This window comes from Vidua chalybeata, chromosome 1 (assembly GCF_026979565.1).
Source record: "Vidua chalybeata isolate OUT-0048 chromosome 1, bVidCha1 merged haplotype, whole genome shotgun sequence".
Taxonomy (NCBI): domain Eukaryota; kingdom Metazoa; phylum Chordata; class Aves; order Passeriformes; family Viduidae; genus Vidua; species Vidua chalybeata.
In genome coordinates, this window is record NC_071530.1 from 103,496,583 (window position 1) to 103,522,240 (window position 25,658).

General features: G+C 42.5%; 1 protein-coding gene across 20 annotated transcripts in view; it reads left to right on the forward strand.

Moving 5' to 3' along the window:
- Positions 1 to 25,658, forward strand: part of EPB41L3 (erythrocyte membrane protein band 4.1 like 3) — a 143,193-nt gene that overhangs the window by 23,370 nt on the left and 94,165 nt on the right. For 19 of the 20 annotated variants that reach the window (XM_053938658.1, XM_053938720.1, XM_053938687.1 and 16 more), the window contains exon 1: positions 22,791 to 22,877. The exons of the other annotated variant lie outside the window; for it this stretch is intronic. The gene's annotated coding sequence lies outside the window, so the exon portion shown is untranslated. Of the gene's footprint in view, positions 1 to 22,790; positions 22,878 to 25,658 lie in introns of those variants that run through there. 20 annotated transcript variants of the gene reach the window in all.

The window sequence follows — 25,658 nt, forward strand, 5'->3', positions numbered from 1 at the left end:
CTGCATTGCATTTGGCAGTGTCACCCATGGTGGCTGCAGAGGAGAGGGTGAATAGGGTGGCTGGTGGTCAGTAGCCCTGGCTATCATTGCTAAGGGATGGAGGGAGGAATGCTTTAGGAATGCCAAGTGAGTCCCAGGCATTGGTGGCTTTGCAGGGGAAGGAAACTGCTTTTATTCAACTCTGCAAACACTGCAGAGTCCTCGAAGTCTCTGAAGCTCAGTAAGTTGTTCTAAAACTATTTAACCCGTGAGTGTGAATATTTGGTATAAACACGGCTGTTCAGCTAAAAAAAAAAAAAAAAAAAAAAAAAAAAAAAAAGCATTTTTTTCTATGAGCATTTTGTTCCTGAATTAGGTTTCCCATGATCAAGGGGTTTGTTCTCTTTCCTCATTTAGAAGTATTCCCCCACCCTCTTTGCAAGTGTAAATTGCTCTCCTGTAATGAGATCAATGGACCTTCACTGATTTACAGTAGTAGAGAATAATTTGGCTCGTTATGCATTTGATGAAATACGATCTGTGGTTATCTTGGCATGGACAGATAGTAAAACGTTAAGAACTAATAAAACATGTCATATTCTCCAATACGTGTATACATGGATATATTATTGCATACAAGTGGAGGAAAAGTATCCATGGGTCAGCCCAGATGGAGACTTTTCTCTACTTCCTACTTCTGTTGTGAAACTTTGTTTTGTCAGTCGGGGTGGGTAGAGGCTCTGGTTCAATCTTGGGTTCAGAATGTGTCCTGGCAAAGTGCAGCTGCTCTTTACACAGGCAGAACTGGAGGGTTTGATTGCGTTTTTTTTGTCTAATGGAAACACAAAACCTAATGAAGTCTCTTACACTGGTACCAGGATGATGTTAGGGAGATGGTTTTGAGTCACAATCAGGATTTAAAATCAAACAAATCACCTCAAAATTGTTTTTTCCTGTAATTTGGCTGAGTAAGGAACCCATTGCTTTTTGACAGCCAGCTGACTACAGGAAAGGCTCTCACATTCCTGCAGGTTTGGTGCAGATCCTCAAAAACCTCTACCCCTGTCACAGCTCTGGTGAGCAGTTTTTGCCGCCTGGCACTCTTGATCCTTTGGGAAGAAATTAAATATGCTTTCTTAATTTTACTTTTTCTCCAGAGAAAGTGTGTTGCAATGGTATTTTCTGTGATATTGATACATGTTCCGTCCCTGGTATTGAGAATTTTGGAAAGGGAAGTGAGAGTATAAGATAAAATTTATTGTGAGATGGGAGGAATGTACTTTAAAAACACTAATGCAAATTATGTGCAGGTATTTTTCTGTGGTTTGTTTTAAGAGGTGAATAATTTTTGTTTCTCAAGTTTATGTGTCTCTCAAATTTACAATATAGGAATGTGAATATTGCTGAAAACCTAAAGTAAGTTTGAAACAGCTCTGCTGCTGGCCAGCTGGTTACTGCAAGTTCCTGCAAGTACTTTGTAAAAATACATTGTTTCCTTATATGCAAATGTTTTTACCCTCTGTGTAACACTATAATGACTTAGATAAAGATCTGGTCTATTTGTGTCTTGCATGTAGAATTTTCTGGACTGACTTTTTGCCCTATACAATACACGTGGCATTTTTACTAAACACACTAAGAGGAATGGGAATAAAATGTCTAAAGGGATCACCTTGAGCTTATAACCTTTATCCTTATACTGAAAAAATTCAGAGAGCCTTGAGTTTTTCACAGCGTGGGTGCCACTGGTGAGTAGGGTTGGGTTATCTCTGTTTTCAGTAATGGCAGAGCTTTTTAGAAGGTTGGGTTTATGTTTGTTTTGATTTGTTTTGGTGGGTTTTTTTTGTTTGTTTTTTTTTTTTGTTTTTGTGAGGGGGGAGGAAAGCGTGGGTGTGGTTTTGTTTTTGATAGAGAACTCTGTTGTATTTATAAGACTAGAATATTTTACACACTTAGTGGGTTAGGAAGCACTCAGGAGAATAAAGATGATTTTGGCAAGGTGAAATAGTTCTCCAGTCTCCTGGAGAATTGAACCCTGCTCAGGAGGCTTGGATTAAATTTCTATGCTATGCTACTTTAAAATTACTCTTTTCCTCCTCTCAGTTAGGGCTGATGACCCGAAGGGAGTGTTTTGGCTGCTCAGTGAGGCCTCCCTGCTGTGAATCAGAGACGTTCTCTGGTGGCAGGAACCACAGATGAAATATCTGTGAGGGCATGGCAGCCCTTGGGGCTGCATGCTGGGGATGCTTCACTTTGTTTATTCAGAAGCTGCTTTAGAATGGGGCATAGCAGCGCTGGAGTCTGTGCAGAGAGCTGGTGCCTGGGCTGTGACTGTACAACCCTCCTGGGCTCCAAATCCAACAGTGACGTCTCTAAATCACAAACATTACCTTCCTTAAATACTCTGGATTTTCCATTACTTCCATGGAGCCATGGATTCCATGGCTTCATCTGATGCCTCTTGTCTACTGTTGCCAAAACATTCCTCTGGTGTTCAGGCATGATACTTGTGAGAAACACACATTTGCTAAATTGGAAGAGGTCCTTGCTCGATGAAGTCAAACCAAGCTGAGGTCAAATCCAGCTGTGGGTTGTTCCAGGCATCCTGAAGTAGGTGGGAGCCTCATGTGCTGGCTGGTGCTTGCAGAGATTTTGCTGCATTTTGTACCAATTTCAAACTAGAGTGGGAAATTAAGGTTTAGGGGTCCCCGCTGCTCCACTCCTTCCCCAAGAAGTGACAGCAAACGTTTTCAGACTTGGTTTTTATTTTTATTGTTATTTTTTATTCTACCTAAATGCCTCATTCTGCTGCTAGTGATAGCGATGGGAGGAGTAAATACATATCAACCCAGACAAATAAGCCCTTGGTAGATTTTTGAGATTTGGTTTGGCTTTTTTTAAGAGTATGCTTCACCTCAACACAGATTTCATTCACTTGTGTTGCAGGTCCAGGAATGTGAAACCTTGTCTCAGGTTCTGTAGGATATTTGTAACTAATGTGAGCCAGCATCTAGGTACAGCCCCTGTGTCTTTGGCACTGTGCTCCAGTAGTGCCCAAGCACAGCAACGCTAGCAGTCTGAAGCAGGAAGGATTCGGGGTGCTGAAGGGATTTTGTGTGGCATGTTCTCTGAGTGGTGTTCACAGGAATGGAGCTCCAGTACCTTCTCTGATGTCACATATGATTGTGGTGGCATAGAGCTCTTGGATATGGTTCCCTAAGCATAGTGCTTTTGAAACCTGAGCCTGGTTCTTTGAATTATTCTCTGAAGCCACCCAATAGCAAATGCAAATCTTTTTAATCTTTGGTAATAAGCAATGTGATCCAAAATATCACATGTTAATTCAGTGGCTGCATTTCTTCTTGTTCCTGAAAACTTCCCAAGCCAAGGCTGTGCTCAGAGTGTGGTCTTGAGGTTCATCAGCCAGTTTGAGTACCTACAGCTTAAAACTGTCATGGGGCTGCTCTTCTCAAGTACAGCAGAAAACAAAACCTGATCATATATGAGAATATACAGAATAATATTAGGAAGTGGATAAACTACATTAAATTTTTAATAACTTTTGTAGGACCACAGTCTTTATGATGCCTAAAGCTGTCATTTTCAAAATCCTTTATTGGAATCTGTTTTTTTAAAATTTTATTTTACATGTCTATCATTTCATGCTATTTAAGATTTCACAAGTGAATATGCTCTGCTTCTGTGGAAAAAGTTAATAAGCTCCAGATGTGATTTCATTCTCTCCAGAGGTAAATTTAAACATAGTAATTCCTTACAGGCTTTGAATCAGTCATTCTTCTTTTCTTTTCCTTAATACCTAGCTGATGAATTACAGAAGTAATTCAAACTTTGTTTCCCAGTTCTTTTCCTTTTCTGCTGGCAACTAGCAATTCTTTTGCTGTGATGCATATCAAATCACAGCTCACTGAGGCTCCTCACAAACAGGAGTGCAAAGCTCTCACATTGCCATGCTCCTTGGGGTTTACACCGTTGGGTTGAGAATATTAAGTCATTGAGGACTCTTGATCTGAGAAGCCTTAGAAAATTTTGGTTATGCTATTTAAAAAAAAATGAATTCCCACCACCCCTGGCTGTTGCTTAGAAAGTCATTACTCTATTGCTGCTCTTTATGCCACTTGCACAACCTTTCAGAATAATTTGCTTTAGAAAATTGTGCAGTGAAACAGTCTTGACAAAATCAGATTGAAGGCTCAAATAACAAAGGCTGAAATTGTAATGTTCCTACAGCCAATGAAGTGTAATTTACCAAGTCAGTTCAATAATTTTCCTCTAAACTTCAGAGTAAGGTTTTATTCAGTGACTGTCAAATTTAAGATACCCCAAGCCTCAGAGATAAAGCAAAGACCACGTTTATAGCCCATTTACACTGGGAGCCAGACTGCCAATGTGGAGCTGTGCCAGCTTGGGACAGATGAGAAACTGGCTCCCTACAGAGAGCATCAAATCTGTGTTTTTCACATCTAGTTTTTGACCCTGACATCCAATCCAGTAACCACAAGTGGAGCTGAACTGCTAGTAAACAGCAACTTTTCCTTTTATTTTTGTTCCAAAGTAGAAACATGTGTCGTGTACAAACAGTGAAGTTCACCTGCTGTTGTAGCAGCTCTCCTCACAGCATTCTAGCAGAGAGTGAGATACCAAATACAATCACACCAAAAACCCCCTAGGAATGTAGCACATGGGGCTTTAGTAGTTTGGGAAGGGGCAGAGGATGATGAGGAAGCAAAGCTGGCCACAGCAGGGACACTGTTAAAGTATTTTGTCAGACAAGCAGTAAAACAGCAATGCCATTGGGTATGGGAGGTTATTACACCCCAGCTGAGATCACCATCAGCTCTTTGGTGTGGGGCCATACACCAGACCTGGGGAGAAGCCAGTCACATCATTTACTGGGTCAATTACATATTGTAGGAACACAGCATCCTACCTACATTGCTGCAGTGGCGGTGGATGGATTTACCTTCCATGAACTTTACACTTGAGAAACAATTCGTTCTCCATTGTGGGCAAAGTGTAATAAAACAAGATCTCAGAGGGATGAATCAGCTAAATCTGTTCCTTTCTCTAGCTTCCTGCTTTTTCTTCAACTTTTGTGTCTAATATTAATTTGATTCTTTCAGAGACAGACATTTTAATTGATTAAGTATACCCTAGAGGTTGATAATATGTTACCAACGTTTTTAACAATATATTCCTTAAAAAAACATCATCCATCAGCTTCATGCTTTTCTCAGAGAGGGGAAAAAGAAACCTGTCAATTCTATATCCTTCATCTTGTTCCCCAAAAGATCCATCATTTTGTCTTGTTGCACATCTGGTTTAGTACTTCCTAGTTTGTGTTGATTTTTTGTTTGCCTTCAGATGAGGACAGTTAATATTTCCAGAAGTGATGATGGAAGAAGCATACCCTGTTCCTTCTGTGGGAAGTGGTTTGGGGGACCTTCTCTAATGAAGGCTTCATGAACTTGCATAATTTGTCCTGCATTAATGGGGCTGCCTTTGAGAGCAGTGGGCCCTGAGGGGTTCCCTGAGTGAGCAGGAGTGTCTCAATCCTAGGCTTGGACACGAGCTGTTAAGAGGTGTGCTAGGATCCAGGTCTGGATGGGCAGTCCTGCCACGTGACTTTATGCTCCAAGAACTTTTCCCTTGGTGAGTGTCAGTGATTCCTGTTCACAGTTACAGTGCCACGCAAAGGACTGAAGTTTTTAAGAGTTAGCAAGAGCCACAAAAAACTGCCCTGTGAAGCTCAGCAAAGAAAAATGCAGAGAACTGAACATAGGAGGGAATAAGCACTGGCTGGGGGATGGCTGCCTCAGTAAGAGGACTGCAGAAAAGGACCTACAAGTTCTTTTGGTGGACAAGCTGAACGCAAGTCAGCAGTGAAGGGCAATGACAGAATCACAGACCATAAAATCATTTAGGTTGGAAAAGACCCTTTAGAATATTGAGTCCAGCCATAAAAATAACATTGCCATGTCTTCCACTAAACCATGTCCATGGTTAAGAAAGAGCACAGATGGAATGTCAAGAGAAATCCCACCTAGTCAGCAAAAAGCAGATTATATCTGGAGTCCTGTACCCAGTTTGTTCCCATGGGAGAATGGCTTTCATATTCAGAATGAAGGTTATCTAGGTAGCAAGGAGGCTTAAGAATAAAATGAAGGACCAAGAAAGGTGGAAAGTGTGACTTTATATATCCCAGAGAAAAAATTAATCAAAGGGGAATCTTATGAAATGTTTATAAATAAGGTGGATCAGCCTCATCCTGGAAGTGTATGGCAGCAGAAGAATGTCCTGCTAGGTGTAAAAAACCAAATTCCAGGGTAAAGATGATCAAATATCAGCACACATTGCCCAGTCTTCATCCTTAAAGGTAATCAGAACTTGACAGAACAAATGCTTGAGCAGTCTGATCTTTTGAAGTTAACCTTGCTTTCAGCAAGGAGATAGGACTTAATGATTTTGAGACCTCTTTCAATCATAATTATTCAATGATTCAATTAAAATCCTATGCTTTTTTAACTCTCTTGATTTTTATCAGACTGCTAGTCAGGTGTTTCTCATGGAAAGTGTTTTTCAACACATAATTACTCCTGATTTGAAATACTTCAGCTAATTCTTTCATCCAAAAGGAGTGTATGCCTCACCTGGAGGGGAAGAGAAGGGATTTGGGTTTTTTACCAAGCCAAAATGATCTTAACCTTATTTTCAGGAATGAAAGGATAATATATTGTTTTACCTATATTAGGATCTTTTTCTGTTCTTTCTCAAAAGTTCTGTTGTTCTTGTGCTATCAGGCAAAGCCTATTAGCTTGGCAGGGTGCGTGGCTTTTTGGCAAGGCCTTACTGAGTAAAGTGCTGCACAAAAAGTTTATGTTCAATAAGGATTTGAGTTCAAGTTGGTAAGACTAGGTGTGGATGAAGGGGAGCCTCAGAGTAGAGAGTGTGATGAAGATCAGAAAGTGGGGAAAAGAAGGAAGCAGGACAGAAACAAGTCAGGAGAGGGGACTAGAGAGTGATATCTTTGCTTTGTCCTAGGTAGGACGTGTTTAGTGGTGTGCTCAGAAGCTGACTAGCCTTCTGTTTATATTTTGCAGAAGGGCTGTGATAACAGGGCAAGGCCTCGGCAGTGATGAAGTAGCAGGCTGGACTGGACTGATCCATTCAGTCCTGTCCACTACACTGAAGTTCCCTAGTGAGGCTATTTCAATTATCTGAATTCTCTCTCTTCTGAGGTTTGAGCTGTGATTTGAGAATTTCAGTACAAAAATGATGAGCTGCAGCTGAAAAGTATTGGGATTGTGCTAGAAGATACCACGTGGTGTAAATGATCTTGCCTGGATAGCACCAGTCAGGCATCCCAAACTGATGGATGCTTTTGACATTCATGTGTGTGGCTCAGTCCTCTGTGTAGAAAATGTGGCTGGAAAGGTGGCAATTATCAGTATTGATGGCTATTCTTGCAGTGCTCGTTTATCAGTGTTAAGCACCACAGGAAAGCAAGTGAGGCAATTGATAACTCTATCCTCATGACTCAGTTCCTTAAATACTCTTTACCTTTTCCACTGGATAAGGCAGCAGTTCCCTCCTGGCCAAAAAAAGAGATGAAAGAGGAAGGTTGAACATAGCGCATCAGTAGAAGGCAACTTAATTCTGCCATTTCTAAGTATTGACTTGTATAATGCAAATGTATTCTGGTAGGAAATTTTACCTATAAAACTGTGTTCCTATTAGATTTGTCAATATTTTTGTTGTAAGCATTGGCCCTAATGATTCCTCTGAAGCTTCTCAGTCTGCTTGCATTACTCAGCATTATTGATCCAGAAGGAGAAGTCCAGGTTGTCCTGTCCAGTTTGCTTAAAGAAGATGTAAAATTGTCTTTCAGAGGCTGAGTGGACTGTTCTGCTGCACGGGTTTCCAACAGTTCTTTAACCTCACTGATAGTGAATACATATTTCTTCTGAATTTTGGCTCCTGCTTGTGATACTGTTGAAGCCTTTATTTTTAGAGTTGCTATCTTTTCTCTTGCTGCCATATCTGTCTGCTGAGTGTTGCACTCCTGCCAAGTTTCACTTGCTCTAGACACAACATAAACATAATTACATGTAAGAAATGTGAAAATGCTGAGATTCACTGTGAAAAGGGCATTTACTTTCAAAATAATTTCACTTTAGTACCGTTTCTAGTCTTAATCCTGGCTGTCTAAAGCAAGGGCTACCTGTTATTGATGTGTAAAGGTTATAGTGTGCTTTAGCTCCTTTCACTACCTGGAGTTCTGAGATGCTACAAGAGAAGAATTAATAAATCTCATTGGCTTTATGTGTATTAATGGGAGAAAAAATTGTTATTTTCATACTGACATCTGAAAGGAATCACTAAAACTGTGAAATAAACTGGGTGTGAGGGAAAAATAAAAGAAAATACAGGAGAAAAATATTTTATCTTTCTTAAAAAGTAGGTGGTAGTAGTAGTAGAAGGTACTAAGGACAGAAAAGATTTTATTCATTGTCCTCTGAGGTCTGTCTTCATCCCAACTAGCTCATTAGTTTTCTGATTATTAAGGCTACCATGTAAACCACAATGAAAATTCGGCCATGTTTTGAGAAAATAAAATATTTGTGCTTGAAGATGCATTACTTTGATGCAAAGAAAAGAAAAAAGGAAAAAATACCCAGCAAAACAACAACCACAAACAGCTTTGTTTTACTTACATCAGTTCAGAAAATGCCTGGTTTTAGTTAGCTCTGACGAATAAAACTTTGAGGTTGAACTTGTGTAATGTACATTACTTGAACATTGCTTTGATGACTTCTTTTTTTAAACTTGTGGCAGAGTCACAGAAACAGAGCTGAACTGGTAATTTGGATGAGTCCTGGCATCTGATCCAGTGCTGGAGCAGAAGGATGTAGCTGCACATCACAGCTATTATAGCAACAGAGACCCATTGAAAACAAATTTTTGTTAGGATCTAGGGTGAATGTTATGCAAACACATATTAAGAGACAAGAGTAACTGAATATAAAATGTTAATTTTATTCCTGCTGCTCTTCTGTATGATGTAGGACTATCTGATATCTGGTGAGACTAAAAAGGGTTTGATTCTCCCTTATCTAGAGAGTTTTCTGCAGCTGGGAAATAAAAGGGGTGCCACAAGCAATGATGAAGGGAAGGAATTGCATTAAGTAATTGCAAAACAAGGCATGGATGAGCCCTAGTACAGAAGACAAGGCTCTTGGGAAGGCTGCACAATTCTTGGGTGATGTTCTTCTCTAGGACTCTTTAGATTAAAACAAGCTCTAGACAATAGGCCTGAAACGACTCCCATCCTGAGCTGTGAGACCAAGAAAATATTATACTGCCCTTGACCACACACAGAGCAGTGTCTTGCAATGATTTAAAGCAAGGGGGAAAAAAAGAATATTCTGTGGCCATTTGTTTGAATCTGTGACTATTGGCAATGTTTCTGCTGGCCTGAATAATTTTCAAGCTAATTTCTGAAGTTCCTGGCAGAGCAGCCCTGGAGCTGTGGGGGCTGTGCCCGACTCTTCCCCTCCTCTTCACTCAGAGGCTGGTGGCAGCTCATGCCCTGCCTGTGCTCAGCCTGATATCATGCAGAAAAGATGCTCTGTGTGCCTTCTTTCTCTGGTGAGGAACAAAAAATCAGCTTGGGAAAGAGGGGTAGTCCAGACCATGTGTTTTGAAAGTTCTCCTCAACAGGGAAGGATTGGTGTGGTCGGATTGGTGAAAACCCAGCTCTTCTGTGTCTGCTCGCTGCATGCCGAGATAAGATAAAGTTGTGAAATGGAGCAACCTATTTAAAAATATTCCATTGTTAGAGAAAAACAGGGGTAGGAAAGAGGGAAAGATGGGGTTGTGATGTGGGCTGGTCGTGCTCTTGAAGCACCCATTTAAATTCCCATTTATAGTTTCCTAATACACACACTCATCTCCTTTTTGCCTCAGAGCTATTTTAATTGAATTTGCTTGTTCTGCCTGCCATTTAGCTGCGAGCTGCCCTGACTAAAACCGGTTCCAATGCAATAACAAACCAAGCTGTTTCACTAAATTTCCGGCATTAAAAGCAGCTGACCTTCATGTGCTGTGGGAGGACTGGGGGGGTCTAGTGGGTCTGATGCTGAGAGATGCATGCAGAATCAACTGCACACATAACTTGGATGAGAAATTATTGTAATTGCACTAACTGTCCATATTAAATAGAGTTGCTGTCTTTTTATGTGCAAGTGTGTTTGTGTAATTTTCAAATATTGTCTGCATTTGAATTGAATTATCAAATGGGCTGAAGTAGTAAGCTAGAATTCTTTTGGGATGAATGTGTATTTTGTAATAATTAGTTCATTGCTGAGCATAATTTAGCTGTTTCTCTTGAATGTACTCTTTTCATTTATTTAGAAAAAAGGTATTTTAAAAATTACCCACAAATACAGCATTGCTACTCTTGGATAAAATGCAAATAAAGGAATTGAGTCAAAACTGTACAGCTATTAAAATTGTCTAATTTGCAAAACAGCAGTCAAACAATGCATTGTTTCTCTCTGACACTATACTTCTGTTGGTTTTGTTGGGCTTGGCCACCCTGCACAGGGTGGGGACACCCTTTCATCATTAAACTGATGAGTTTTCCCATCCTTTTCAGTGGTGAGGGCTTCACCTACTGAACTGTTGAGATTAGACCTCTTTGTTGGTGGAGTATCATGTTTGCTTATGTAAAGGTACTGTGGCAGACAGTATGGGTAGAACAGATTTTATGTTTTTTTTTTCCACCTGTGCTGTACTCCTGATAGTCTGTTTAAGGCTCTTGTTGAGTGAGTGATACAATTTTCAAACAGGTTTAGGAAGTCTCTGTTGTTTCTCAGTGGCTTGGTTGGAAAAGCACATGCTGAGATAAGGCGGGTCAGTATCGCCGATGGGTAACCCATGTGCAAACAAGCAGAGAGGCGGCTTATTTGTGTGCTTTAGAATGCTGCTGTAATTCCTAGTTTTATAAACAACCCAACTGTTCAGGCAGAGAAGCCCTCTTATGAAATGCGATATAATTATTGGCTGCTGCCAGAGAGCAGAGTGTGCTTTAGGAAATGGTATGGAGGAAGCAGAGCTGCTTCTGTCTGACCCCTCCTTTCCTCTCACCAATGTGCTCAGAGTCAGTGTAGCTTTCAAATCAGATTTGAAACCTGTTTGTTTAAGCAAACTGCTCGCTCTGATTCTGGTCTTAAAAATCATAGAATCATTAATATTGGAAAATACATCTAAGACCGTTGGGTCAAGCCAATAACCCAGCTCTGCCCAATCCACCACTAAACCATGTCCATAAGTCCCCCATCTACATGGTTTTTTTTAACACTTTTGGGGATGGAGATTCCACAACTTCACTGGACAGCCTGTCCCAGTGCTTGCTATCTTTTTCAGTTAAGAAACTTTTTCGTAATATCTTCCTATTGCTTAGAAGACCTTGAGGATACCACTTCATAAAATAACTTACTAGAGAACATAATAGGTGTTAGAACAGTGGGATGCATTCTCAGTGTAATAGTGAACACTTGGACAAAATGTCTTGACTTTTTTTCTCATTCTCATAGCCATTGTTAGTTTGAATTTCTTCTGTGCTAGAAAGTAAACTTTATCAGAGTACAATGAAGACTACAAAAAGTAAGGAAAGTTATAGTCTATAGAGGTATAAGAAGCTTGGATAAGAGCAGATCCAAATATTGGCTGTCCACTAAGAAGTCTGAGATATAGAATGCTGTTAGCTAAAAAAAAAATTAAAACTTATCTTTGTTGGGATTTAAGAAATGTCACATGACTCAGCATGGTTCATACCACCTCTCCTTCCCATGTTTGATTTCATTTGAGTAGCTGTTACAACACTCACTTCACTTCCATGAGTTGCTTTACTACTCTTTGGAACCATAAGGTTTAAGCAAAGTGGGGATATAGAGATGTGGGTGGGAGGAAGAAGAGAGAATAGAAATTATCAAAGAGACCTGGTATATTTTTATTTCCCCAAATATATGTGTATAAAGAGAACCCAGTGTAAAAACAAATGTAGGAACATTAGAAATTTGTGAAAGAGAATATACAATACAGTTGAAAATTACATTATTGCTACATTGCAATGCTTTCTAAATACTTTCTCTGGTAAAAAATTCAGGCTGGTTTTAGTCTGCTCCACTTGTTAGTATTTTCATCTCATCTATTCCACAGAACCTAGATTTCTCAGGTCAGATTCATTGCTGGCCCTTCATAACAAACCAGGTTGATCACATCCTGGTAATTAAGATGTAGTCTTCCTGCATTGTGATCCTGGTATCCTCTGCAGTCATGCTCAGGCATGTATTTGCTCAGCTACCCAGGACACCGACTGTGTTCTCCACCTCTCCAGCCCCCTTGAGCTTGAGTGCAGGGGTTGTGGAGGTGAGTTCCCACTACACGTCTCCAGAAGGTGGAGGTGCTCTCTGGGCTTGTGCAAGCTCAGCACTCGCTGCATGGTTACAAGTAGCTGTTGTTTCTTTCTCTCACTCAGCTTCAAATGTGACATCTCTGGTTGTCACATGGTTGTTCCCCATTTGTAAAGCTCTCAAATATTTGTGAATGCCTAAGTGTAGCTATAACTGCTTTCTGTGGGCTAAGTAAATTGTACCCAAAATATTCCTTATTCTTTAACTTAGTAATGCTGTAGGCATTTCAAAAATGTTTCTGTTTTTCATCGCTTTCTTTTTCTCTTGTAAGTAAGCAAAAACAATGGAACTTTTCCTTATACAGGGCAAGTGTTTTATAGGTTTCAGGCTCTGAAAGAGGTAACAAGAAGTGGTTAAGAGCAGTTGCTGTACTCATGGTAGAGAAGTTAAGGGTATTAAGGACTTCAAAGATAAGAAATTAAGATGTAACATGCTACATTATCTTACCATAATAGCTCAGTTTGCATGTACATAATGCATTGTAACTGCTGTTTTATGGCAAGTTTTTCAGATGCTGTAATTGCCTGGTGAACAGTGCTTTGCTATGTTCATTAACTGATGAATTCTATACAAACTTTAGACACATCACATAATGGAATGTCTGGGAAGTTGCAAAGTGAAAATTTTATTTTATTAGCTGAAATTAAATTGATGAATAATAGGGAACATAATTTTAGCTTTAAAGAGGCTTTGAAGAGGGCAAGTGAATAAAATATCCACATCGATGATGCAGCTTTTGCAACAGACCTTGTAATTCACATGCATTTCAACATCACAGTCAATTACAGAAAAACAAAACTTTGCTTTGCTTTACTTTGTAAATTCATCATTGGTGAGTTTGACTTCAGAAGTCCTTTAATCATCATAGCGGACATATGTCAGAGTATTTGATTTCATGGGTGTTGTGGAGTATAGAAAATTTATTTCTCTCAAAGACCTTTTGTCATGTTATTCCAAGAACTGTTCATTAAAAGTTAGAGTTTCAAATTATTATTATTGTTGTTCTTATCATTATTATTTGCTGCTCATTAAAAATAGGGGAAAGGAAAACAAACCGAAAACCTACCAGTGAGGAATTCACTGATGACATGAGAACACTTTCTTTGAAGTGTAATTTTAGAGTACTATACAAAAATGATCTTACTCTCTGAAGGGGTTTGGCACTCTTGCACCCCAAGAAATGCGTCACCACAGTTGTGGTGGATACTCAAGGCTGAGTTCTCCAAGCATAAGTCACTCTATCTCCTGCCTTTTTGTCTGAGTGGAACATGAGAACAAGAGTTCATGTTTCATCATTCCTTTGTATAATCACTTTCAGGTTCCTTCAAAGCGTGGCAGAATCCCCCACAAAGGAAAATAAAGCAAGACTTTGTATTGCCTAATGCAAAGCAGAGGGTGGCTGGCGCAGGGAGAGGCATGGAGACCACAAGCCACTGACTCTGCATCTTTGATGCTGAGCATTCAAATCCATCCTGTGTAGTGGTTGGTATGACAAATAAAGACGAGCAGTGCTGGTGGTGTAGCCACGGTGGTCTAGGATGGATGGTGTAGAGGAGCAAAGCTTGCCTCTCTCTAGGGGACGGGTTTTGTTTTGGCGTGAGCTCAGCCCTGTGTGGCCCTAGCAGGCAGGTATCCTGTTAGATTAATCGCAGCGTTTGTTGTGATAGACAATCAGCATGAGCAGTGCTGCCTGTCAGCTCACACACTGCCAGGGCATATGCTCCTTCCTGCCTTGCAGAAAGATCCAGAGGAGTACTCAGAGCACTGAGCTTGCTGGGATAACCATGGAGTGTAGAGGACTAGGAGCAGTAATAAAACCTTATGAATGCAACCTTTCCCATACTTCATTTTCATCTTTCCAATTTTTCTCCCCAGAATGTGAAAGGAAGATAGGAGATCAACTCATTGAAGTCATCTGAACCCTCTGAAGGCTGTTTTATGAGTTCATTTATCTGGCTTGCTTGTGTTTCTTTGTAACTTCTTTCTTCTGCTGTTCTTCTGTTATTTTCTTCTATAAAAATAACTCTTAGACTATAGATTAGCTGCTGTATGAAGAACAGTAAAATGGCCCAAACCTCCAGGAATGGACTTAATAACAAAGTCAGAATTGGAGGAGTTTGGGACGTTTTATTCCAAACTAATTGAATTATAGAATTTTCTTGCAGTTGTAAAGGCAACAACTGTGTACTGCATATTGTGTAAATGTAATGCTTTGTATCAATGCCACTGTGTTGAAAGAAGACTGTATCAATGTGTTTGTATCAATGCCACTGTGTTTTTGAGAAAATATGTGTAGGTTTCATTATGTCTTACACTGCATATCTTGTCAGGAAAGAACAATGTCTTAAACTGAAAATATTCCTTTTCCAGCCTTACTGCCCTTGTCTGGCACCTCAAGCATCAAGCAGGGTCTGGTTACTTTGGTTAAGAAAGGACTGTTCATGGTGCATGTTAACAGGTGCAATGGCAATTGCAAATTTGTCCTAAGCAGATGGGTCAAGATACCCAAGTGCAGAGTGATGCAATCCATCACCATGGTGTCGTCAGAGTAGAGCAGGCAAGTTGGCAAACTGAGGACCAGCCCTGTTTGTAAACCCTGACGCTACTGACATGATTTTATCTTGAAACAGAGATTCCAGTCCCACTTTTTCTGTTTGTTACTTTGTTTTGAGAGAGGAGCTACATTAAAACCCTGAAAAGTGGGAGTGCTAGGTTATCTGATTGGTGTGTTAAAGAAGGTCTTGGAAATAATTTGACTTAAGTTTGAGCAAAATTAGTTCAAATGTAGAGGAGGCTGTAGCCTGGAACTCTTTGGTTCACAGGCCCTTTGTAAATACATTATTTTAGTTATGTATTTGAAACCACTGACATGTGCTTGACTTTAACTGTCACCAGTGTCAGCCCTTAGGTACACTGAAGGGATGCTTGCTTATTCCTGGATTTGGGTAAGGAATGGAAAAGCAGTGTGTGCTTTGTGTGGTTTTGGCCAGGAAATAGATTTTTCAACCTGAATATCTCTGAGCATCTCTTCTTCTAAATGCAGGATCCTTATGTAAGCTTGTGCATTCCTACCAGCCTATTTTTCTGGGTAACTTCTTTAAAGCAGGCGAGCTGGCCTGATGCTTAAGGCATCGAGGATGTTGCTTGGCAACTTTGGGCTGTGCATGCGTTTCTCTGGGAGCAGCTGGACAGATGTTTGCACACAGGCTGACTGGGAGCAGCGCCTGGTGGTGACCAAGTAAACCCAGTCCTAAAATGATTGTTTCAAGGGATGTGTGATAAATTAAACATTTGCACTGTGAGAGGCTGTTCATGATACTCGTTATTTGAAAAGTGTAAAAAGCTTTTCAAAAGGTGAGAGGCTGAGATGCCTTTCTGGCTATTTTTCAGTGCCTAGGGGACAGACACACCATTTGTCATTTGGATGAGTGAAATTTGCTTAGTTTAAAGCTGTGAGTTGAGGTTGATGGTTTGTTATGGTGTTGCCTTTCCCCACCTCTCAACTGTACCAGTGTCATTTTCATGCTATTAAGAGGATTTACCCTTCAGAGACCCCAAGGCAGATATCACAGGGTTGTTTTGCAGGTCTGTGTCCAGTTAACAATTGGCCACATTTCAGTTAGAAAGAAGACAGCGGAGTGTGACCCTCTGCTACTTTCTATCCTGATATACAATTTGCTGGGTGCACACAAGGCATCTAGCTTTAAGGTATGCCACTCTATTTGCCAAGGAAAAAAAACCACAGAAAACCTGGATAAGTAACTTCTGATTTTTCCCTATGAGTAGTGATAGTGAGAGTGAGTTGCAGAGGGAGTAAGCTGTTGAAGCAGAAGGAAGGGATGAATGTCTCTTCACTACCTTCATTTTAACTGGCAGTATCCCAGTTGAGTTGAAAGTGAGACTTAAACTGTAATCTGGATCAGATCATGTTTTAAGGCATTTTGAAAGCATCTGAGCAGCTATGTACGTCGGGTGAAGGAGCTCCTGGCTATGTGCACAGGCTGTTTGCTGGTGCTGGGCCAGTCCCATGAACCCCACTCAGGTGAGGACTGAAGGGCAGGGGTATAATTTTGATCAATTGCTCACATAAATAAAGGCTGTTGCTCAATGTTATCATCTGATGCCAGCACAAGCTAGCATAGCCCCCGACAGAGGCAACGATGTGATATTGCTGCCATTCTCACTGCTCATGTCACACCACACCACTCACTCCTCAGTCTCCTATGGATGAGGTCTCACAGGGAATCATAGTGAGGAATTGGTCAGATTTATTGTTTCTCCTTTATTTTCAGTTCTAACTTGAAAGGGTTTGCCTGCTTCTTCCCACATACTTAATAAATATTTGTAGTGGCTTAGTGAAAGGGGCGGGAGATGGAGGTGGGAAGGAGCAACTGAGAAATTGTGGGATTGATAAAGAGGTTTCTCCTGTTGGTATTGCAGATGTCTAACTGGGAGAATGTGGCAAACTGGGCCAGGGACAGGCTGTGAGGAACAAGGGTGATATCTGGCTTGGTGAGCTTTTAGCCAACAGGCACAGCCCCAGGTCCTTGTTTTGTGAAGAGCAGCCACTTATGCTGTAAAGTTTTGTGCAAGGAAAGATATAAGAGCAAGATGAGGCAGCATACTGGGAACAACTGTGCACTTTTCTAACTAGAGACAGAGAAATTACAGTGCATAAATTGAGGTTTTGCTTTGTTGTTGTTTTCTTCAAAAAGTATATTTGACGGATTAAAAAAAAACAGCCCTCCCCCTTTCTGAGAGTTTACTTATTGTTGTCCAATCTGGGTTTTTCTACTCTTCTGTCACTCTGAGAGTATAAAACTGGAGAGGGGTAGCTTGACAAGAAAGATAGCAAACCTAAAGTTCTTGTTTAGACATGCCAGGTCAGAAATATTTCAATTGTAAGGAATCCTTGAGCCTAAAGGAATCCTTCAAGCATTGAAGAAAGCAACCTGGGACATCTTAGCATATGAGACAACACAGATACAGGATAAATGTGTTCTGTTTTGAGCAGGCCTTCTTATCTTTTCCCAAAAACATTGTAGTATGATGATAAAAAGAAACATTCCTTGTATTTTAAACAAGAACATAATACTGCTTCCCTTAATTGCTATTACCCTTCATTAAGATGAGAGTTGAACTGTGTTGGGTGCTATGCAAACATTCATTAAAGTGCCTTCCCCCTCTGGTAAATCTTGCAGCTAACGAAGACAAATTATATGAAAGCAATTGGGGGCTATGCCTATTAACCTGGCCACTGCAAGCCATTTTATTATAGGTGTCATGAGGAAGAGGCATCTTCCTCATGGGATTTGTAGAAGGCAGTTATGATTCAGGATGGCATTTCAATTTCTGATAGTAGTCCATAAATATGAGCATTGATTCTTCTTTGCCTCAGTGAGACTCTATCTTATGCTTAGGTAAACTTCAGCTTAAATCCTTTTCTGAATTAGATGAAAAGACATAGAAGAGCTAAAAATAGTTTTATAAGTAAAGTGCAAGACTAGATTTATTGGTATGGAAAAGAATGAAGGAAACAATCTAGTAAAGGAAAATAATCTGTGTTGACCTCCATAGAGATGGTTCCCATCTGGGAAGTTTGTGGTCCTAGAGTTGCTACTGGAAAATGAAAGTTGTCCTTGCCTCCCTTATTGCTGGGCTGTTCAGAAACACTAATGAAATGAAAATAAATTTGTACTGACTGCATATTGTGTTGTTGGTTTCCTGTAGTCAGTGTATATTAAATCAAACTACAGTTAAACCTTATTAATGACTATGAATAAACAAAATAAATCAAAAGTTAAAACCTTAACTGTGATTCAAAGTTTCAGTTTATTATTCTCTCTGAAAGATAACTCTTGTATGTTTTGGTCACAGCCTCAGGTACATCCCAAAGCATCATGTATCCATAGAATGTGGCTACCTTTGGTTCATAATGGGGGCTGGAGAACTGCAGCAGGAGGTAATCCTTGATAATCCCGTTAATGCTTTCAGTCAGAAAGTAGCCACAGATATGAAAGTGGCAAAGGGCAATGCTGAATTAATTGCAGTAAATCTTCTATGGGCAGGATTTCAGTTGTACAGCACTGGGGCCAAATTTACTTATTGTTCCTTCAGTAGTCTTAAAATGAGGTGGACTTGGCAGTGACTGGCAGAGTGAGAGTTACAGGCAATAGACCAAATAAATCTCTTCTCTGAGGTCGGTAAACCGGTGTCAAAAATGAATCTAACCTGCTGTGTCACTGAGTTCTGCTTAAGGATAGCTCATCTAAAGGTTTACTACTGACATATTTCAAGGCAATGGTAATGTTGGCCAGTTAGTGGGCATTATGTTTGTAGTGAGCGAAGACAAAAATAGAAAATTTGGTTTGATTTCTAAATCTTACCTTCATCTGTTCACAGTGATCATTCTTAATTATGAGAATTTTGTTTCATTGCCATGCAGAAAGTTAAGCTGCATGAGTCATGGACAGAATGGTTTGCTTTTAATAAATGGAAGTGGATACGGTAATAATAAAAAAAAAAAAGAAAAAAAAAATCAGTTAGACTCCAAACCCATCTGCCCGTCTAGACAGATAGTGCCAAGCTCCTGTCTGCTAAGAAGTATCTTCTTAATAATGCTGTATTAATGCTAGTACTTTTATAGTGCTTGCCATTTTTCAAAGTGCTATGCCCAGCTAATTCATCGTTGGCTGAACTTAAGACGGCTTTTTGCTGAGTTTGATAGCATTTTTGTGTTTGCTTTTCTGTTATGTGCTATTTTGAATGCCATGTCCAATCAATTAGGGAATCACAAGAATGTTTTAGGCATCAGTTCCCAGAGCTGGGCAATAATCCTTGTCCCTGTTCTTCCAGGGTTGCCTATTCATCTTTTCCTGGCAGAGTCCATGTGTCTCCCCATTCCTCTCCCCTATAAAAAAAGTCCTTGTAGTGGCCAAATGCTTTGCACAGGCCTCTTTTCCTTATGACTGTTTTCCTCTGAGTGGAACCCCATGGGGAAGGGGTGTGTGTGTGTGTGTGTTGGCACCTTTTCCTTCCCCACCTCTAATTTACCTGCTTTATGTCAGAGGCTGTGTTTGCTATTGTTCTTCTGTGGTTTTTTCTTCCTTCCTTTGAAGGGCTTTCCCAAACAAGTTGCAAGTGTTCACCAAAGGTGAGAAACAGAAACAGCAAAAAGGGTGGATGGATAGAGAGGAGAATGGAAGACAGAACTTTCCACCTGTTCTACCCCTTTCACCACCTATGTGTCTTTCTCCTCAGTGACACCGACTCTTGCTCATACAGTTGGATCCTGCCATCTCAATACAGAAAATGGAGAAAATGCAGGGAAGGCATATGGTACGAGGGGAAGGAAACAGCTTTGGAGGGAAGATGAAGAGATACCTCTTGTAAGGGCTGAGGAGGAATAGATGGTTGGGAAATGCCTGGCCAATAGGTATGGTGCTAATAGAGACAGGGGGAGAATGGGCCAAACCAGATATGAGAGGAGGAAAGGGGATGGTGTAATAGAAGCAGGCTGGGAGAGGTGTTCTGCAGTCACTGAAATGGAGAGGAGATGGTGTGTGGGTAGTGGCATGCAGGGAGCTCATGTCTAGAGCAGCAGGGTGTGGGGGGTTCAAAGGCTGTGCGTTCAGAGCGACTGCCAGTGTGTGGCATCCTGCATCCCACCCAAGCTGGTGCTGTTTTTAAATAAGCAGAATGTAGGAGTTAAAGGCTCCTCCATGGCAGGCAGCAAGGGCTGCGTGACTTGCTGCCAGCAGGGCCTTATGTGGAGGTGAGAAGGGACTGCCTTGGGCTGCACCAAGCCTGCTGTGTTGGGAGTTAAGATGAATGGAACTCGAATGAAACTATTTGCTCCTGACATCTAGGTCTGAAGCACCACCTCCAGAAAGAAAAGAAAATAGCAAAAATAAAATTATTGTCCCATAGCAAGGCAGGAGATTGGTCTCTTCTCGTGCTACCTGGATTCCACTTGTTATCTGGTGTCTTCCTTTTGTGTAAATGGACACTGCATTAATTCCAGTGAAGTGCAGGGGGATTATTCACATTTCCCACCTGTGTAAGAAGAGTATGGATTCAGGCTTGCTATAAATTACTGAAAAAAACATTTTAAAAAAATTAAAATGCTGATTCATGGAAATTTAAACTTCCTTGGAGCTTCCTTCTGACAAAAGTCATGACAAGTTGGGCAACAAACCCACTTTGGATTTGAAATTAACATTTGAAAATGGAAAAAAAAAATACTGTGAGTGTTGAGAGCACTGAAACTTAGGTCCCTATTGGTAGCCCAGAGGTACCAGCTGCCTTTAATCTGTTGTAAAGATTTCTTGTTTGTAGGAGCAGCCTGTTAATACCACTTGATGCTTTGAGGTTAAATCAATGTGCTGGAAGCCTTCTAGAGCCTCAGATGAAAAGATGCCATTATGTATGCAGAATATCCACAAAAGGGATCACAGAGAATAGTGTAACTGTGGGGTAAATCTGCCTGCAGTACTGCTCAAGGATGGCATGGGTGGCTGGGGAGCACTAATATTCCTGTGATGTGTCTGCATAAAAGTGATGTCAACACCTTCCTCTGTAATGGGCAGTGCAAGAGCTGCCAAAGGTTGAGCTGGTAAATTCTTGCTGTTTTTTTTTCACAAATATTTCTTGAGTCTCCTAGTTTGCTTTTGAGACTCAATTTGATTCAGAGCAAGTCAGTCCTTTTCTTACTTTCCTCGTTCTGTTTTTTTTTTCTTTTTCAAATCAAACCTTGTTAACTCTAATGTGCATCTTAGCTGTCAAGTCCATTCCCTTGTGATTTGTGATGGCTTCCAGAGCTCCTGGTGGAAAAGAGTATACAAGTCTTGTTATTTCAACTGCGTGACCAAAGGTATGCCCTCTCTTAGTTGATGGCGTGCATTTTCCTTTTGAACTCTCTTTCCTTCTCAGGCGCATTACGTTGTGCCAGATCTGCTCAACAGCACTCCTGCATAGCAGGTGAAGAGGGCGGTGTGTGTCTGGCTACGACTCCATGTGAAATACAGAACAGCACAGTTTTGCAGATTTGAGAAATGGTGTGCTTCTGCCTACTGTCAAAACCTCCTCTTCTTAAATCCCCCAGAGATGCTGCTAATTAAAAGAGCTATTCCCTGCCCCTCCCTCTCCTCTTGATTCATGTCAGAGCCCTGAGTATGATTTGGATCTCATAAGTTTTGGGAGCTTTTTAAGTGCCCTATCTAAAGAGAGAATAACAAGCCTCATTTCTTGTTATTCGCTGTACCAGGATTGAAGGTGCAGCATCAGACTGTGTTGACCTGTCACTCCTCTGCAGCCAAGCCATCGCTGCCCTTCCTGTGGTCAATTCCTCCTCCAGAAAAGAGCAAGTTCAGCTGCTTCTGGTCCTCCAGAGAAGCAAATGAGCAGTGCCTCTGAGCACAGTGATGCAGCAGTCTCAAACCCAACAGCCACTCCTATGTGTTTAGAGGGGAGAAGTCAGTTTGTGCTCTAAGAGGAGCTATGTATTTACCACACTGGAATGGTGCAAGTAGGATTAATCCCCTCCCAACGTGCTTTTGTATGCACTACAAATTTTTGATGCTTTCTGACATGTGGCATATTGTGGTCTGCGCTGGAGTACAAACTTCAAAGTCATCTTCAGTTTCACATTATCTCTTTTGGATCAGGACCTGATGTGCAACAGGACTTTTATTTTTTTTTAAATTTTGGCAATCTTCTTGAGGGAAATACGGTTCATATTTTAAGAACATGTAGTTTGTCACTGAAAATTAAAATTGAAAAGGCTGCTAACATGACTCCCCATCAAAACCCCTGCATGTAATTCAAAGCCAGACCTTGCCAGCTCACAGCTTGCTGCTTTTAAGTTGACAGGGAGCTTCTCAGTCGCAGGGGTTTGCCTGAAACTGCTGAAGATATACTCATCTCCCTAAATACACGGATTCATTGAGCTGAGCCAAAAACCGGCCAAATCCCTCCAGACACAGGTGGGGATCCCTGTGCTGGCGGGGTGGCTCTATGCTGTGCCCGGAGAGCAGCCTTCAGTGGCCCAGAGAGTAGGGCAGGCGGGAAGGCTGCCTCCACAAACCTGCTGGCATCCAGCTTTTGCCGCCCTCCCCTGCGTACAGTTCTTTTTTTTTTTCCTTTTTTTTTTTTTTCTTCCCCTTTCCTTTTTCCCTCCCTCTCTCCGGAGGAGCCTCGGCAGCCCTGATTTGCTGGGGAGCGGCGGAGGCTCGCTCTGGGCAGAGCCAGGCTGCGCTGCCGCTGCTGACGCGTGGCCGCCGCCGCGCCGGGAGCAGCCCCGCGCCCGCCACCGCCGCCCCCGCCGCTCCGCTCCGCGGCCGAGGAACCTCCGCGCCGCTCCGGCCCCGCTGCCTGCGGTGCCCTCCCCGCAGCGGGGAGCTGAGGGTATGCCCGGGGGGGCAGGGGCAGATTGCATCTCCCTCTTCTTATAATATATGCGTATTTATTTATATATATATGTGTGTGTGTATATAGGCATATATATATATATAAATATAGATATATATGTCTATATATATTTACATCATTCTTAGGAGCCATTTTTAAGTTGGGGGGGCGGCGTGTGCGTGCGGCCAGGCTGCCTGGGGGAGCCGGGGCAGGCAGCGAGCGGTGCTCCCCGCGTAGCGGGGAGGGCGGCGGGGGCTCTGCGGGGACTCACACAGCCTCGGCTGCTCCCGCCGCAGCTCTGCCGGGGACGGAGGGTGGGAGGGCGATTGCAATTTTAATTTTTTTAGGACGATACGCATTTCTGTGGGAAACTTCTGTAGGCGGCAGAGGCACGGCGGAGGGGGACGGGCGAGGTGTGTGGCGTGGTGGGGCGCACCCCGAGCCCCCCTAGGGCCGTGCCTGCCCCAGTGCCCCGGTCACCTGGGGGACACAACACCTGGGCGGTGCAGGGGCCCGGCCGGGGCTGCGCTACTCGCGATGGGGGGGTTACCCCCTACCCCCCCGCCCCGGGCCGTGGCTTCTGCAATGCGGTGGGTGTGGTTATGCACGGAGCACATCGCAGCCCCGGACCGCTGCAGTGGCAGCACCGCGCCGGCCCCCTCCTGGCCGGCAGCGTGGGGCCCCGCCGGGCCGGGCTGCCCCGCTCCGCCCCGCGCTGGAGGGATCGCGCGTCCCTGCCTGCCTGACCCGGCGCGGGCTGCCAGGTGCTCGGGAGCGCGTCCCGGACGCTGGAACCTCTCACTCTTCCCCATCCCTACTCCTGGCGCCGCGGAGCGCGGTGTGGAAGTGTCGGTGCTCGGCCAGGTCTGTGGGGAAAGGGGAATAGAGAAGCCGCGGGGGACCAGCGTGAGGGCTGAGCGGGTCCGTCGGTGCTCCCGCATCCTGGGTGCGGCCCCGCGCCCTTGGGCTGCCAGAAGGACTGGGGCGGGTCGGTGGAAAAGGATTTTCGGTTGTCCCATTTTTCATTCAAAGGCGAAACTTCATCACATATAGCAAGAAGCTTAAAAACTTGCACTCCTGTGGAAATCGCAATAGCAAATCATCCCTGTCTGGCCTTGTGCTGTCTTTATTTAATTTCTTTTGGGGCTGTGCTGGAGGAGGAGAGCGGTGGGTCAAGGCGGTTGTTACTCACCACTGTTCTCCAGCCTGTGCCCCTGTTTGAGGCAGAGCAGAGATGGAAACTATTTCCTCCACTGAATATGCACGTTGCTTCGAAGTTGAAGGGAAACTACTTACAATGTTAGAGGTCTTCTGTCAAAATGATTGCAAGTCAGAGGCCCGCTTGCCAAATAAAAAAAAAGAAAAAAAGCTCTAGGTTAGGTGTGTCCCATGCGCATTTGTTCTTTTATAGCCTGGTGATCTGAGTGATACCTTTTTGTTTTACTTTTAGTGTTGTCAGCAATTGTCTTTGTCCATAGAAAGCTGAAAGGTTTGTACAAAGAAAGCAAGTATTATTAAATCCCATTAAAAATACGAATATAAGCAAACTACATAAGGCTTGGACCAGTAAAGGTCAGATGCAGTTGAATGTATGCTTTTTCTCTAATTTTGTGGAGAAGAGTCCTTTCACAGAGTATTAAAAGGTCAAGATCATCATGCTGCATCACTGATGCTGTTAAATTCACTGGTCTTGCTGCACCTCTGAGTGTGTACATGCATAATAGAGTATAGGCAAATACTGCTATGCTGGTCTGCTTGGGTTGGAAAGTTTCAGCTCTAGTGTGAGGATGAGACCTGCATGGCAATCAGGGGAGGAGAGGAGAGCCTGAGAGCACTGCATTGGGGTAAGAGCTGCTGAAGTTTATTCCTTATGGCACTGCATGAACGCAAAGGCTCCTTGAGCTGCTGGCATGCTGTAGACCTGCTTACTGCAGCAGGGAACATGAAACACATCGGGAAGCATTAAAAATACACTGGTTCTGTTTTATCAGACCAGTACAGCTCCGGCCTCTCCCCTCACTAATTGCCTGCAGTCGCATCCCTCTGTTAGTAGTGCAGCTGATGGCCTTTTCTCCCCAAAGGCTTCCCCATAGGACGAGGAGCTGGTCGGATGCGCATCAGGAGCTCATCTCATGGGAGCCCGCTGCTGCGGTGGGCAGGTCTAGCCTTGAGGAGGAGCAGCGGGGGGAGGGGGGGCGCAGGGTGTGGCACCCATCCCCAGCCTCTCCTTGTGCCTCAGCCTTGGCGGCTCCTCGCTGGCTAGGGCTGTGTCTGACTGCTGGAGAGCTGCACCAAAACTGGAGAGGACTGGTTTGGGTTGGGGTTTTGTTCTCTCTTCCGAGAAGGAGCAAGTGAAGGTGAAGCTACAACTTATGTAATCTTTCATTTAATCAGGATGAAATCTTTTCTTGTCTGTAGTGGAAACCTGCTGAATATTTAGTCTTTAATGAGAAATAATTGTTATTCAGAGATTTTTTCTTTGAAATCAGGAAGGGGTAGGTAATAGTAGATTTGTCCCACAGCAAAGTGGTCGCACCTATGTTTGTTAGGTTTGTTGTTTGACGCGTGGTTGTGAGTTCCATGGGGGTTATGCATGGTTGTTTTCTTAAAATATGTAAAATGTCACTTTTTTTGTATTTTAGGCATGATTTTGAATTAACAGAAAGTTCTTGAAATGTGTTAAATGTGTTATTCACGGTGGGTGACATTCAGACTTGTTTCATGGAAATCTCATGTACCAGTAAATGACTGCTTGTTGTCTGAGGGAAAACGTCAAAC